We start from the raw sequence: 14,525 nt of genomic DNA, 5'->3' as shown, positions 1-14,525 counted from the left end.
AAGGAACCACCAAAGCTGAGGGTGATGGGGGCAGGGGGGACAGAAAAGGTGGTTCGTTTGAAAGCCTTTGTAAGGAGCTCTTGGACTTTTGATTTGTACTTCTGCCCCATACATTCAGATAGTATTTCTGTCTTAAACCTTCTGGAAAAACCAAGAAGGAGTAGCTCTGGTTTCAAAGATAATGGTCCCTGATGGCCAGGAATCTGGTGATTTTAATTGCACTGTGAGTTGTTTACATCACTTTTCCTGCCTTTTATTCTGTCTTGTATTATAGCTAGCAAATTAATCTGCTGCTCCTAGGTAGATTGAGTTCCTTAAAGTCTAGGACAATGTTTTATTAGTCTCTGCCTCTATGACATGGACCAGAGTGCTTTGTAAAGAGTCAGCATGCAATCATGATTACTAACCAAATTAAATTCCTGTTAGGAATGTGAAATTCTAATGATAGTTCTTTTATATATATTTTTTGGTATCATTAATCTGCAATTACATGAGGAACATTATGTTTACTAGACTCCGCCCATCACCAAGTACTTCCACAAACCCCATTACAGTCACTGTCTATCAGCATAGTAAGATGCTGTAGAATCACTACTTGTCTTCTCTGTGTTGCACAGCCCTCTCCATGCCCCCTCCCCCACATTATACATGCTAATCGTAATGCCCCCTTTCTTCCCCTCCCTCTCTTATCCCTCCCTTCCCACCCTTCCTCCCCAGTCCCTTTCCCTTTGGTAACTGTTAGTCCATTCTTGGGTTCTGTGATTCTGCTGCTGTTTTGTTCCTTCAGGTTTTTCTTTGTTCTTATACTCCACATATGAGTCAAATCATTTGGTACTTGTCTTTCTCTGCCTGGCTTATTTCACTGAGCATAATACCCTCTAGCTCCATCCATGTTGTTGCAAGTGGTAGGATTTGTTTTCTTCTTATGGCTGAATAATATACCATTCTATATATGTACCACATCTTCTTTATCCATTCGTCTACTGAAGGACACTTAGGTTGCTTCCATTTCTTGGCTATTGTAAATAGTGCTGCAATAAACATAGGGGTGCATATGTCTTTTTCAATGATTATAGTTCTTTTGATCTTTAAAAATAAGTACTAAAACAGTTTGACTATAAAGGGAGAATAACTTTATTTTCTCCATTTTCTCCTGAAATCATGATCTTTTGTTTTTAAACCAATCTTTGATGAAATAATGAGCTCCTTGTGCTACTTTGTCCTTCAGATGGCATGCATTATGATAAACTGACATATCATACTAGTAGAAGTTTATTTAACTATGTAAATTACTTTCAATTCATGCAATATTTATAAAAAGAAAGTTTAAGTGTTCTCCTATGGAATAAAATAACATCACCCCTTAGGGTCTCCATTCTATCTATCGGCCTTATAATATATACTATGTATAACTCCATGTTATTTGAACCCTACTATTATTTGAACCCCTCAATTAGACTTGCCATATGTATGTTCTAAACCATATTATCTTATATATATTAATATGTTAGTGTTCTCAAGTAAGTTCCTTTTTTTTGTTTGTTTTTCTATCTTAATCAGTGGTTTGACATGTCTTACGCTCCCAGTAGAGAAGGTCCTCTGCTCAACATATAATAGAAAAATTTAAATCCTCTTGTCCCCAATGTATTTATCTTATTTTTATGGAATGACTTTCCAGAGCTTATAGATGGAATATAAGATGGAAAATAATTGGATCTTCTGTATAATACCATATTCTTCATTACTCTAAAAGTAGGAGCATATATAACATTTTATGCCAGTGTTAATATTCCATTTAGAATAAGTCCCTTACTTTGTTTCTCTGGAAATCATAGACATCTTGGGAGTTTTCTCTACAAAATGAATGGAATAAAACATTTTATCTCTTTGAACAAAGATTTCAACTAGTGTCAAGTCAAGCCAGTAATGCTTGCCTCAGAGGACCCTAAATGATTGCAGAGTATTCATTTTAGTAAACGTGATTTACATTTTTCAGATTTAAAATGCCATTTCTTCCAAATGCTTATTGAGTAGTCTTACTCTTTATCTTAGGATCAACACTTATTGAATATTTTCATTATTTTACTCATGATGTAGAACCAGTTTTATTATGACATTTAGGTTCATAAACCTTTGTTTTATTGTTTCATATTCAGCTTAGGGTTTTGTTGGTTGCATTTTTAGCCAAGATATAAAATTTGAAATACGTAATTATAAGATTTACTCAAACTGATAATTATTGTTTTTCTTGAAATGTTTTTTGGGTATGTCCTTCTTAAAAAGAATAGATAACCAGAAATTTTTAAAATAGAAAAATGAGTTTTATTACTAGATGTCTGATTATTACAGACTTGAAGCTCATGACCTTCATGATAATGTAATAGGTATATTTCTTCACATAAGTCATTTAGAAAATGCTATCTTTGAAAAAGTGAAGTTTTTATTTATGTCCAAGGATATAAATGATTGTTTAATGGTAAAGTGAGTAAGTAATCTCTAGTTGTTCAAGACTGACATATTCGTCCTTCATATTTTTCACCAACAATAACATAGAGTATTGATGTCCTTATGTATAAATTCAGGATTGCAGGGTTTCATGGAATTTTAATTTAGTAATGTATTAAAGAATATATGATAGGAAAAGATAAAAGATATGTATAAACTATTTTTAGTACTCTCTTGGAACTTTTCTACTTTGTTTCAGTTTGGTATTTAGATTGCCTACATTAGAATCAACTGGTTCTATTGGATTTAAATAAAATGCGTAAATCTAGGACCCAAATTTATTACATCAAAATCTTGGGTGGGGTGGTGTCCAATAATCTCCATTTAACAAGTTAACTAGGTGATTATTATGCATAATACAATTAAAAAACCACAGCCTTAAATTATTTTTATGAATTGAGTCTATACAAAAGTCTCAGTTTGGTGTTTAATAGAACCCTTTACCATTCATGACTTCTAATGGAAATTAGACACTTGTTTTTCTTAACTTGAATTTTAGGGCCAATATGTAATTGATACTGGTACCACTTCTGCTGCTTAATCTGTTTTTCTCGTAAAGGGCCACCAGCAAATTAATGCCAACACCAGAAACATCAGCAAAAACTGGATATTTGGGTCTGAGAAATGAGATGACCACCTTCCCTCCCTTCCTTGCATACATGGCCTTAAGACTGGGCAGAAATGCTCAGGAGCCACCATCTGAGGCAACATGCCATCAGTGACTTATTAAATTCTACTGCATTAGAGCTCAGACTCCAGCTCTGTAAAAATTTAAGACCTTTCATAATTTGACCCTATCCGGCTTAGAATCTAATCTTCTTGGCCACTACTCTCCAACTTCTGCTTCACGGTTCTCTCCTGCCTGTGCGCAAGTTCTCCTCCCTTCTCAGGTGATGTGTCCTCCCCTCTTTTCTTTTTGCTCTGCAACTATCAGATTTTGTTCAGTGTCATCCTCTTTCATCAGTCCTTGCTTTAACTCTGTGTTTAAAGGAAAGAGCCCAAGTCTACTAGTTAATAGCTGTTTTATCTCAGGCAAGTGACTTAATCCTCTGCATCTCAGTTTCTCTATCTATAGAATGAGTCTATATATGATAATGGAATACCTCTGAGGTGAGGATTTAAATCAATTAACATAGATAAACTTAAAAACAGTGCCCAATATATCAGAATGCTAAGTGGCAACTATTAGTAATAATCGTAACATAGCTCTCATTTATCTTCTGAATATTTATTGTTTGTACCACATAAGTTAGCCCATTACTATAAATTATTGTGTTTTCTTTTTGTTTCAAGTAGAGGATAGACAATTTGAGGGCAGGGACATTGTCATTCGTTATCCCTAAAGAACTGGCACAAAATAAGGCTCATTAAATTCTTGGGAAATTTATTTCATATCCACCTCAAGAATGGTGTTGGACACATAATCACTGCTCAGAATGAAAATTCTGTGAAGGCAAGAGCTATTCATGTTCCTAGTGAGTATGAAGAGTGCACAGAGTTCCTTCCTATATGGAATGTTATGATCATGAGGACTCATTCTGTATAGAGCCTGTTAGTACCATGTACACAACAGTGCTTAATAAATATTATTAGTATTAAGAGTAGTAATGTTTTTTTCTGGCCCTGTTGTAGAATCTGTGTTTCCTTTAGTCTTTTCATTTATTCATAGGGCACTGCCAGATCACAAAAGAGGTGGATTGGCCATCTGCTCTAGATCTAGCCTTGAATGTAGAATTTTGCTCTGGCATAAAATTAAGTGTTTTTGAGCGTGTGGGCTGGATATATATGTTAGGGCTGAGCTTTGAATTCTCCCAATAACTGAATAAAGCACACAAAGGAAATTTCTTGAAGTAGTTGCTCAGTTTGATTGAGCCCTGACATAGGCTTGTTATTGTGAGAGTCATAGACCATCTTCTTAGTGGTTTTTGTTAGCTATGAAATAAATACCAGCCAAAGAACAACATTTTGCTGGAGGCTTAAATCATTTAATTATCAATATGGGCTTACTTTGGTTAGATTAAAGATGTTTTGGGCATATAAATTTATTGCTTCTTGCGAGGGAACATTTGGGGGAGCATTATAATTTCATTTTTAGATGAACAATTGTTAATATCTTGGCACTCTTACGATCTTTTTCCATTCTTTTTTACAACTTTATTGAGACATACTTGACATAACATTGTATAAGTTTAAGGTATATAATGTGATGATTGGATATATACACACACATATGTATATATATATAATGAAATGTTTACCACAGTGAGGTCAGTTAACACATCCTTCACTTCACATAATTACCATTTTATTGTTGTCATTCTTATGGTGAGGATATTCAAAATATGCTCTCATAGCATCTTTCAAGTATATAATACAGCATTGTTAACTAGAGTCACTATGCTGTATATTAGATACCTGGAATGTATTCTTGTAACTGTAAGTTTGTACCTTTGAGGAATATTCATTTCTCCCACTCCTCAGCTCTTGAAACTATACTCTCTGCTTCTGAGTTCAACTTTTTTAGATTTCACGTATAAAGAAAAATCATACAGTCCTTGTCTTTCTCTGTCTGAATTACTTCACTTAGCATAAGGATCTCAGGGTCCCACAATGCTGTTTGAAATGGCAGGATTTTATGGCTGAGTAATATTCATTATATGGTGTGTATATATATGTATGTGTGTGTGTGTTTGTATTGGTGTCAATATATGCATCACATTTTCTTTGTCCTTTCATTCATGGATGGATACTTAGGTTGTTTACATGGCTATTGTGAATAATGCTGCAGTGAACGTGAGAGTGCAGGTATCTCCTTGAGATCCTGTTTTCATTTCCTTTGGATATATTTGCAGAAGTGGGATTGCTTTATCATATGGTAGTTCTATTTTAATTTTTCCGTACTGTTTTCCATAGTGGAAGTACCAATTTACGTTCCCACCAGTAGGGCACAAGGGTTCCCTTTTATCCACATTCTTGCCAGCATCTTATCTCTTGTCTATTTGATAATAGCTGTTCTAACAGGAGTAAGATGTTATCTGTGTGGCTTTGATTTGCATTTCCCTAATCATTAGTGAGGCTGAACACTTTTTCATGTACTTATTATACAAGGCCATTTGTATGTGTTCTTTGGGAAAATGTCTACTCAGATCCTTTGCCCATTTTTAAATTGGGTCATTTAGGTTTTTGCTACTGATTCGGTTGTAGTTTGAAAACAGAAGTGAGATGCCTCTAATTTTGTTCTTAAGATTTATTTGACTGTTCAGGTCTTTTGTGATTCCATACAAATTTTAGTACAGTTTTTTCTATTTTTGTGAAAAACTACCATTGGAATTTTGATAGGGTAACATTGGATATGTAGATGGCTTTGAGTAGTATGGACATTTTGATAATATTAGTTCTTCCAGTTGGTGAATATGAAATATCTTTCTACTTATTTGTATCTTCCTCAGTTTCTTTCATCAGTGTTTTATAATTTTTGGTGTATAGATCTTTAACTTCCCTGGTTAAATTTATTCCTAAAATCTTATTGTTTGGGGTGCTATTTTAAATGGGATTGTTTTCTTTATTTCTTTTTCAGATGTCCTGTTGGTAGTATATAGCAACACATCTGATTTTTGTATGTTGATTTTCTGTCTTACAACTTTAATAAATTTTTTTGATTAATTCTAACAGTTTTTGGGTGGAGTCTTTAAAACTTTTTTTATATGTAAGATCAAATCATGAGCAAACAGAGATAACTAATTCTTCCTTTCTGATTTGGATGGCTTTGTTATTTTCTCTTGCCTAATTGCTCTAGGTAGCACTTCTACTAGTATGTTGAATAGGAATGGTGAGAGTAGGCACCCTTGTCTTGTTCTTGATCTTAGAGAGAAAGGTTTCAACCTTGTACTGTTGAGTATGATGTTAGCTTGTGGACTTGTCATATAGCCTTTATTATTTTATGGTAAGCTCCTTATGCCCACTTTGTTGAAAGTTTTTATCATGAAAGGATGTTGAATTTTCTCAAATGCTTTTTCTGTCTCCATTGAAATGGATCACACAGTTTTTATCCATCATTCTGTTAATTTAGTATGTCACATTTATTGATCTGAATATGTTTACCTACCCTTATGTCCCTAGAATAAATCCCACTTTTTCATGCCATATGATCCTTTTAATGTACTGTTGAATTCAATTTGCTAGTATTTTGTTGAGGGCATTTGCATCTATATTCATAAGGGATATTGGCCTATAGTTTTCTTATACTATCCTTATCTGGCTTTGGTATCAGAATAATTCTGGCCTTGAAAAATGAGTTTGGGAGTGTTCTCTCCTCTTCAATTATTGGAAGAGTTTGAAAAGGACCAATGTTAATTCTTACTTAAATGTTTGGTATATAGGGTGCATTGTTCAGTAACAGCACTGCTTATTATGTTGACTACCTAATTTTGGTTGGTTCTAAATCCTTTAGTCATTTCTTTTTTATGACACTTTAGTGGTACATAATGGTGAATCCTGGAATTGTACTGTTCAACCCTATTTTGAAATTCTGTTGGAATGCATAAAATGTAGAAATATGGAAGTAGACCTGAGAAGCCCATTAAAACATATAATCACTCACATGAGTCCATTTGTACTTCATTGTAAAAGGTTACTCATACAGCTATTCAGCTGGCTTATGGCCTTTCTCTCCAGCACAGTTCTCTTATGATTTTGGGTGATCTTATATCCATGTAAACCATCCAACACTCTGGCCAATTCTTCAGCATCTTGAATTCCAGTGATTAGACTCATGATCATATCCTGGATTGATAGTTCTCAAATAAGGAAGTACCACCCACTTTAGGGAGCATTTGGAAATGTGTGTGGGTGCTTTTGGTTTTTATATCAGCTGGGAGATGCTACTGGCATTCAAATGCTAAACATCCTGTATTGTGAGGGATAGTTCCACACAGTGAAAAATTATCATCTCCAAAATGCCAAAAAATGTCCCATTAAGAAACATTACTCTTGGCTTTTTTACTATCAGTGACTACATCAACTCCAAAATCTCATTTCCAGCATCGTATTCTCTGACCACCATTTCTTCTTATTCTTATATCCCAGTAATACTTTACATTATTATAATCCCAAATTCATTGGCTTTACCACCTTTTCACTAATTACCACACTCCTTCCCATTATGCCTTCATTTTCCTCCTCATGCAGGATGTCATAGTCACTATCTTACATATCCCTTCAGTTGCTCATCTATCTTTCTGTCATATTCATGTAGAAAAATTTCAAACCTAGTTTAGTTAGAATCTCTGCCCAGTTTCTACCTGAATCCAAGCAGCTGAATGTAGCTGAAGAAAAACACAACCTTGCTGATTGGCTTAATTTAAATAAATAACCAAGAACATCAAGTGAAACCTGAGTGCTATGTGATATGCCTATTATATTTTCCAGTGTATTCAGCCACCAAGTTTCCCAAACAGTCCTTTCTTCTATCATCAAACTCCAGCATCCAACCCCTCCTTAGCTTCTTAATCTCAGCGTTTATTTCTTTGTGACAACAGAGGCAGCCTGAAGAAAATTTCCTCTTTTCCTCATTACCATGCCAAACAACCCACCTGAGTCTGTACTCTTCCCAGCCTTACTTCCCTTTCTTGGGACTTTTTTCTCCACCAGTCATCCAGATGGTTAGGTCCTAAACCTGGAGTCATCCTTCTCTTTTCTCTTCTTTCACATTGCATTTCTAATCCTGCATCAAATTCTGTCAGCTATCCTTTGAAAATAGATCCAGAACTCCACAGCCTCTCATTATTGATACTGTCCTCATTAGATTATCATCAGCTCTTGCTCCTAAACAGTCTTTTCTCCATCATCTGGCCTGCTTGATATATGCCCCAAACTGTCTCATGACTCTTTATTACACCATAAAATGAAAGTCTTCATTTCCCTGCAAGGCCCCTATTATCAATCTTGTTTTTTCTGTAACTTCTTTTTCTACTTCATGTCACCTCATTCCTTTTCATGTCACCTTTCATATTCCTGACTTTCTTGGTGTTTCTTGAATACTGCAAGCCTTCTTCTCCCTCAAAGTATTTGCCTTCTTCCTCCATAAACTCAAATAGCTTATCTCTTCACTTCTTCAGGTCTATCTGACTGAATAAGACTATGTCAATATTCAGAACATATGAAAAAATGGAAAACAAAAAGCTAGTAAAATATACAGTTAAATCTAAATAATTATTGACCTAAGTGATTACAATACTAGAAGTACAGGAGTTCTTCGATTGGAAGAGTTAAGCATCTAAGCTTCTTTTTTGCTTTGGTGGAACAATGTACAGGATGAAGAACTCTAAAGACTGATTGAAAATATGATATTACCTATATGTTGAAAAGGTTTAAAGGTAATCACAAGAATTGAAACAGAGTATTTAATTATCAAAGAGTTAGAAGAAATAAAAAACAATAAAGAATGCTCCAACAATAAAACACAAGTCAGTTTTAAAGAAGGAAGGAAGGGGACAGTAAATAAGAAACATGGTAGATAAAAAAGATAGGATGAGGAGAGGTTCAAGATGGCAGCATGAGAAGGGTGGCAGAAATCTCCTCCCAAAACCATATATATTTGTGAAAATACAGCAAATATGTATATGCCTAACAGAGAGACCAGAAGATACAGTACAACAGCCAGGCTACATCTACATCTGCAAGAACTCAGCATCTCATGAAAAGGGTAAGATACAAAGCCGTGACCCGGTGGGACCCAAGGACTCCCCCACCCCACCTCTCCAGCAGGAGGAAAAGAGTCAGAGTGGGGAGGGAGTGGAGGCTCAGGACTGCTAAATAACCAGCCCTTATGATCTGCACTGGGAGCACAGACACACACTGCATGGTGTACTGGATATTAGAGGAACGGAAAAGTAAAATCTATGAGCGGGTCCCCACAGCCAGCTTCTCTGGGACAAAAGAAAAGCGGGTGCTTTTTGAATGTCTTAAAGCAACAGGGGCTTAACAGCTTGACAGAATCATCCTGGCACACTCAGCCCAACAGGCTGGGAATCCTAAGGTACTTCAGGTGACCGAACCCCCTGAGTGGCAATGCAGCTTTGAAGCCCCACATTGCGATAAGCAGCCTGACATTTGTTCTCCCCAGCTGGCACTGCCCCACCACAGCGGCAGAGCAGCTGGAGAGTGGCCCCACCCACAGTAACCACCCAGAGTCTCCTCCCAGTGCGCAGCTACCCAGGACAGATCCAGAGGCTGCCGCCAGCATGCAGCTGCCTGGCACAAACAGAGGAAGCTCAAGTAAGGCACAAAGGGGCGCTGTTCTCGCAGAACACATCCGGCACATCTGCCAATCATCGCAGGGCTTTGGGCTACCCCAAGGGCTGCCACACCTGCGGCGGCTCAGTGGATTAACTCAGAGACTGCTCCTGGTGTGTGGGTAACTGACACAGGCAGCGGAGAAGGGCAAGGCAACCAGCAAGCAGGAAGGGACTTTGTTCTCCCAGCTGACAAATGCACTACCTGCCTACAACCATCTCTATCACCATGAAAAGGCAGAAGTATCTGCTCCAGTCAAGAATTACACAGACAACCCCAGAGAGAGGGTCTGGGGAGATAGATATAACCAATCTTCCTGAAAAAGAATTCAAAATAAAGGTCATAACCATGCTGATGGACCTGCAGAGAAATATGTAAGAGCCAAGGGATGAAGTCAGGAGGGAGATTACAGAATGAAACAATCTCTGGAAGACTTAAGAGCAGACTGGATGAGGTGCAAGAGACTGTTAATGGAATAGAAATCTGAGAACAGGAATACAGAGAAGCTGAGGCAGAGAGACAAAAGGATCTCCAGGAATGAAAGAATATTAAGAGAACTGTGACGAATCCAAAGGGAACAGTATTTGCACTATAGGGTTACCAGAAGAAGAGAGAAAAAGGGATAGAAAGTGTCTTTGAAGAAATAATTGCTGAAAACTTCCCCAAACTGGGAATAGTCTCTCAGACCATGGAAGCCCACAGATCTCCCAACACAAGGGACCCAAGGAAGACAATACCAAGATATATAATAATTAAAATGGCAAAGATTAAAGACAAAGACAGAGTATTGAAGGCAGCAAGAGAGAGAAAAAAGATTACCTACAAAGGAAAACCCATCAGACTATCATCAGACTTCTCAACAGAAACCTTACAGGCCAGAAGAGAATGGCATGATATATTTAATGCAATGAAATAGAAGGGCCTTGAACAAAGAATACTGTATCTAGCATGATTATCATTTAAATATGAAGGAGGGATTAAGCAATTCCCAGACAAGCAAAAGTTGAAGGAATTTGCCTCCCACAAACCACCTCTACAGGATATTTTAAAGGGAATGCTCTAGACAGAAGCACTCCTAAGGCTAAATAGATGTTACCAGAGAAAATAAAATCACAACAAAGAAAGCAGACCAACCAAATACTAACTAAAGGCAAAAAATTAAATCAACTATGCACAAAAGCTGTCAAAGGAAACAAAAAAGAATACAGAATAAAACACATAACATATAAAGAGTGAAGGAGGAAGAATAAGAAGGAGGAGAAATAAAAAAATCATGACACTGTATTTATTACAGCTTAATAAGAGAGTTAAGTTAGACGGGTAGATAGTAAAGAAGCTACACTTGAACCTTTGGTAACCACGGATCCAAAGCCTGCAATGGCAATAAGTACATATCTTTTGATAATCACCCTAAATATAAATGGACTGAATGCACCAATCAAAAGACACAGAGTAATAGAATGGATAAAAAAGCAAGACCCATCTATATGCTGCTTACAAGAGACTCACCTCAATTTCAAAGACATTGACTAAAAGTGAAGGATGGAAAACAATATTTCATGCAAACAATAGGGAGAATAAAGCAGGTATTGTAGTATTTATATCAGACAAAATAGACTTCAAAATAGAAAGTAACAAGAGATAAAGAAGGACATTACATAATGATAAAGGGGTCAGTCCAACAAGAGGATATAACCATTATAAATATATATGCACCCAATACAGGAGCACTGACATATGTGAAACAAATACTAACAGAATTAAAGGAGGAAACAGAATGCGATGCATTCATTCTAGGAGACTAACACACCGCTCACTCCAAAGGACAGATCCACCGGACAGAAAATAAGTAAGGACACAGAGGCACTGAACAACCCACTAGAACAGATGAACCTAACAGACATCTACAGAACTCTACACCCAAAAGCAGCAGGGTACACATTCTTCTCAATTGCACACAGAACATTTTCCAGAATAGACCACAAACTAGGCCACAAAAAGAGCCTCAGTAAATTCAAAAAGATTGAAATTCTACCAACCAACTTCTCAGACCACAAAGGTATAAAACTAGAAATAAATTGTACAAAGAAGCAAAAAGGCTCACAAACACATGGAGGCTTAACAACATGCTCCTAATTAATCAATGGATAAAAGACCTAAATTAAATCAGAGATCAAGCAATATATGGAGACAAATGACAACAACAGCACAAAGCCCCAACATCTGTGGGACACTGCAAAAGCAGTTCTAAGAGGAAAGTACATAGCAATCCAGGCCTCTTTAAAGAAGGAAGAACAATCCCAAATGAATAGTCTAAAGTCACAGTTATTGAGATTGGAAAACAAAGAACAAATGAGGCCCAAAGTCAGCAGAAGGAGGGACATAATAAAGATCAGAGAAGAAATAAATAAAATTGAGAAGAATAAAACAATAGAAAAAAATCAATGAAACCAAGAGCTGGTTCTTTGATAAAATAAACAAAATAGATAAATCCCTAGCCAGACTTACTAAGAGAAAAAGAGAATCTACAAATGTAAACATAATCAGAAATGAGAAAGGAAAAATCATGATGGACCCCACAGAAATACAAAGAATAATTAGAAAATACCATGAGAATCTATATGCTATGTAGCTGGAAAACCTAGAAGAAATGGACAACTTCCTGGAAAAATACAACCTTCCAAGACTGACCCAGAAAGAAACAGAAAATCTAAACAGACCAATTACAAGCAGCGAAATTGAATCGGTAATCAAAAAACTACCCAAGAACAAAACCCCCGGACCAGATGTATTCACCACTGAATTTTATCAGACATATAGAGAAGACATAACACCCATTCTCCTTAAAGTTTTCCAAAAACTAAAAGAGGAGGGAATACTTGCAAACTCATTCAATGAAGCCAGCATCACTCTAATACCAAAAGCAGGCAAAGACCCCACCGTAAAAGAAAATTACAGGCCAATATGCCTGATGAACATAGATGCAAAAATACTCACAAAATATTAGTAAACTGAATTCAAAAACACATCAAGAGGATCATACACCATGATCAAGTGGGATTCATCTCAGGGATGCAAGGATGGTACAACATTCAAAAATCCATCAATATCATCCACTACATCAACAAAAAGAAGGACAAAAATCACATGATCATGTCCATAGACACAGAAAAGCATTCAACAAAATTCCACATCCATTCATGAGAAAAACTCTCAACAAAAGGGGTATAGAGAGCAAGTACTTCAACATAATAAAGGCCATATATGAAAAACCCACAGCCAACATCATACTTAACAGCGAGAAGCTGAAAGCTTTTCCTCTGAGATCAGGAACAAGACAGGTATGCCCACTCTCCCCACTGTTATTCAACATAGTACTGGAGGTCCTAGCCATGGCAATCAGACAAAACAAAAAAATACACGGCATCCAGATTGGTAAAGAAGAAGTCAAACTTTCATTATTTGCAGATGACATGATATCGTACATAAAAAACCATAAAGAATCCACTCCAAAACTACTAGAACTAATATCTGAATTCAGCAAAGGTGCAGGATACAAAATTAATACACAGAATTCTGTTGCTTTCCTATACAGTAACGATGAACTAAGTGAAAGAGAAATCAGGGAAAACAATTCCATTCACAATTGCATCAAGAAGAATAAAATACCTAAGAATAAACCTAATCAAGGAAGTGAAAGACCTATACCATGGAAACTGCAAGACACTCCTAGGAGAAATTAAAGGGGACACTAACAAATGGAAACTCATCCCATGCTCTTGGCTAGGAAGAATAAAAATTGTCAAAATGGCCATTCTGCCTAAAGCAATCTACAGATTCAATGCAATACCTATCAAAATACCAACAGCATTATTCCATGAACTGGAACAAATAGCTTTAAAATTCATTTGGAACCACAAAAGACTCTGAATAGCCAAAGCAATCCTGAGAAGGAAGAATAAAGCAGGAGGGATCTCACTTCCCAACTTCAAGCTCTACTACAAAGCCACAGTAATCAAGACAATTTAGTACTGGCACAAGAACAGACGCACAGACCAGTGGAACAGAATAGAGAGTCCAGATATTAACCCAAACATATATGGTCAACAATACAGGAGCCATGGACATACAACTGGGAATTTGTAGCCTCTTCAACAGCTGGTGTTGGCAAAACTGAACAGCTACATGTAAGAGAATGAAACTGGATCATTGTCTAACCCCATACACAAAAGTAAATTTGAAATGGATCAAAGACCTGAATGTAAGTCATGAAACCATAAAACTCTTAGAAAAAAACATAGGCAAAAATCACGTGGACATAAACGTGAGCAACTTCTTCATGAACATATCTCCCTGGGCAAGGGAAACAAAAGCAGAAATGAACAAGTGGGACTATACCAAGCTGAAAAGCTTCTGTACAGCAAAGGACACCATGAATAGAACAAAAGGACATCCTACAGTGTGGGAGAATATATTCATAAATGACATATCTGATTAAGGGTTGACATCCAAAATATAAAAAGAACTCACACACTTCAATAAACAAAAAGCAAATAATCCAATTAAAAAATGGGCACAGGATCTGAACAGACACTTCTCCAAAGAAGAAATTCAGACGGCCAACAAACACATGGAAAGATGCTCCACATTGCTAATCATCAGAGAAATGCAAATTAAAACCACAATGAGTATCACCTCACACCAGTAAGAATCGCCACCATCCAAAA

General features: G+C 36.5%; 1 protein-coding gene across 5 annotated transcripts in view; it reads left to right on the top strand.

The window, feature by feature from the left end:
- The window catches only part of CNTLN (centlein), a 318,921-nt gene that overhangs the window by 280,245 nt on the left and 24,151 nt on the right, over positions 1 to 14,525 (top strand). The gene's annotated exons all lie outside the window — the stretch shown is intronic.

This window comes from Manis javanica, chromosome 2 (assembly GCF_040802235.1).
Source record: "Manis javanica isolate MJ-LG chromosome 2, MJ_LKY, whole genome shotgun sequence".
In the NCBI taxonomy this organism is placed as follows: Eukaryota; Metazoa; Chordata; class Mammalia; order Pholidota; family Manidae; genus Manis; species Manis javanica.
The sequence above is the reverse complement of the archived record's forward strand: the minus strand, read 5'-3'. Positions and strand labels throughout refer to the sequence as shown.